General features: G+C 37.6%; 1 protein-coding gene across 2 annotated transcripts in view; it reads right to left on the minus strand.

Moving 5' to 3' along the window:
- The window catches only part of LOC113826035 (titin homolog), an 18470-nt gene extending 16712 nt beyond the window's left edge, over positions 1–1758 (minus strand). The window contains exon 1 of one of the 2 annotated variants that reach the window (XM_070114452.1): positions 1540–1758. The gene's annotated coding sequence lies outside the window, so the exon portion shown is untranslated. The remainder of the gene's footprint in view (positions 1–1539) is intronic. The other variant, XM_070114442.1, reaches the window with a different exon arrangement.
- Positions 1759–2500: the final 742 nt, after the last annotated feature.

A 2500-nucleotide genomic window follows, 5' to 3' on the forward strand; every position in this document is an offset into this window, starting at 1 on the left:
TATTGTTTTGTTAAATGTTTCTACACATAGGTAGCTATGCCAATGATTACCCACAAAGGAGTCAATTAGATCTTGTGACCTCACCTTTCCTTGAAACAGCAGGAAAATGGTTTTTTTACTAATGCTACCAATATCAACACCGTTGTTTTGTCATTAATGTTATAACTATATTCTTACTGATATTACTAGCAGCAGTATCAGATACTAGAAATATTATCAGAAATCAAGGAAAATGGTAAACCGGTGAGCCAGGTAGTTCTCGTAATTGGCTCACTGTTGACTTGGTACTTGTGGAGCCATCTATATGTAAAATCAGCGACTAAATTAAACACACATTGGGCATGGCCGGTACGCACATTCAATCCCCGCCAGCAAGTGGTTAGAGATGATATACTTTTCTCGTAACAATCTCATTCTCAATATCTAATGTGTAGGAAGCTAAGTGCAAATCACACATATATGGTTGGTTGTTGGGGACGAGGGAAAGGATTAATCCAAGAGTAACATTATATTTTGAAGCGGAAAATAAAGGTTTCTGGGTGGCTTCAAAATCTGTGCGCTAGCCACTGCTCGCAACGGAATCAGAGCACAAGCTCCGATCCAGCATCACACCGGCGGGACACCTGGCAATGTTTATTTTTCTGGGTGTCATATATGACACCCATTGTAAATGGGTTAAGGTATAAGTGGTAGTGTTTGTGGTTTATCTTTATGGTATGGACGCTCTAGGTTAGAACAATTTGAATATGATATTCTGGTAGATGACAAAAGTTGCAGTTGTCAGTAGAAGAAATAGTTTGCTGACACAAATAGTGCCAACACAAATAATGGGAAAAGATCACGGAAAGCATTGTTCTCAGTCCAAGTCCACTTGGTGCTCTGGAGTTTCAGCTCCATCTTCCCATGCATACTGAGGTGAAGAAAATATTTCCCTGGGGGTATTGCGGGGCAGAACCCCCTCAACCCTATCCTTGGGCAGTGCTCGATTGGGCATGCCCAGTCACAGCAACTTAGACTGATGAATACCTTTTTTGACATGAGTGCATCCATTGTGTAATAAAATTACCGTGTTTGTTTGTGTAGGCACATTTCTCTATTTAACCGTATCTTTAAAAGTATTTTTCCTTTCCTTACTTGTCATCTTTCATACTGGAGATAGCCCTTTCACAATCAGGTTAATGTTAACAAGTGACACACAGAGATAGAGGAATATGGACACTGCCATTGTAAGGTGCAGTTCAACTGACTTTGCTTTTGTCTAGAACCGTCCACAACACCCCCACACAGCCAGAGTTCTTCATGTCTGTTTCTTAAATGTTGTCACAATGTGATAATAATGGGGGTACAGGTTTTTTTTTTGCCCCACCCCCTGTCTAGGGAATAAATAGAAGGTAGAAAGGTTAGGTTTGGGTTTTCGGGTTTGCAGGATACACTGGTTTTCGGGTGAGTCGCTCTCGGTAACAAATACCCACAATTATGACTTAAAACAATCACAAAACTCATGCACATATTCCAAGACGAAATCAAGCCTTCTCTCACCTGAACTTCCCTGAGAGACCGTTCTTATGGAGCTCATATTCTGCATCTCATATCCTCCATGGACGAAAAAAACTTCACTCAATCAATCACAAAGGGCTTAAATGGTGTCGCATATTGCATAGCATTCACTTACAGAGGCGGATAAGGAGGAAATTAGCTCATGTTATCCGAGGAGCAAAGAGACCATCCCCATCACAGGACAAAATGTAAACAAACATTGGTCGGCCACGAAAGCGCGCGAAAGCAGGACACGCGAAGAACTGGATGCGCAATTTTTATTTTATTTTTTTATATGTACCAAGGTCTATTATAAGATATAAAAGAAGAAAGAAGAAGAAGGTCTATATAAGTACTTTATATAGACCTTGATCTATACGTACCAAGGTCTATATAAGATATAAAAGAAAGAAGAAGAAGAAGGTCTATATAAGTACTTTATATAGACCTTGATCTATACGTACCAAGGTCTATATAAGATATAAAAGAAAGAAGAAGAAGAAGGTCTATATAAGTACTTTATATAGACCTTGATCTATACGTACCAAGGTCTATATAAGATATAAAAGAAGGAAGAAGAAGAAGGTCTATATAAGTACTTTATATAGACCTTGATCTATACGTACCAAGGTCTATATAAGATATAAAAGAAAGAAGAAGAAGGTCTATATAAGTACTTTATATAGACCTTGATCTATACATACCAAGGTCTATATGAGATATAAAAGAAGGAAGAAGAAGAAGGTCTATATAAGTACTTTATATAGACCTTGATCTATACGTACCAAGGTCTATATAAGATATAAAAAGAAAGAAAGAAGAAGAAGGTCTATATAAGAACTTTATATAGATCTTGATCTATACGTACCAAGGTCTATATAAGATATAAAAGAAAGAAGAAGAAGAAGGTCTATATAAGTACTTTATATAGACCTTGATCTATACGTACCAAGGTCTATATAAG

The sequence above is a fragment of the Penaeus vannamei genome, chromosome 3 (assembly GCF_042767895.1).
Source record: "Penaeus vannamei isolate JL-2024 chromosome 3, ASM4276789v1, whole genome shotgun sequence".
NCBI classification, from domain to species: domain Eukaryota; kingdom Metazoa; phylum Arthropoda; class Malacostraca; order Decapoda; family Penaeidae; genus Penaeus; species Penaeus vannamei.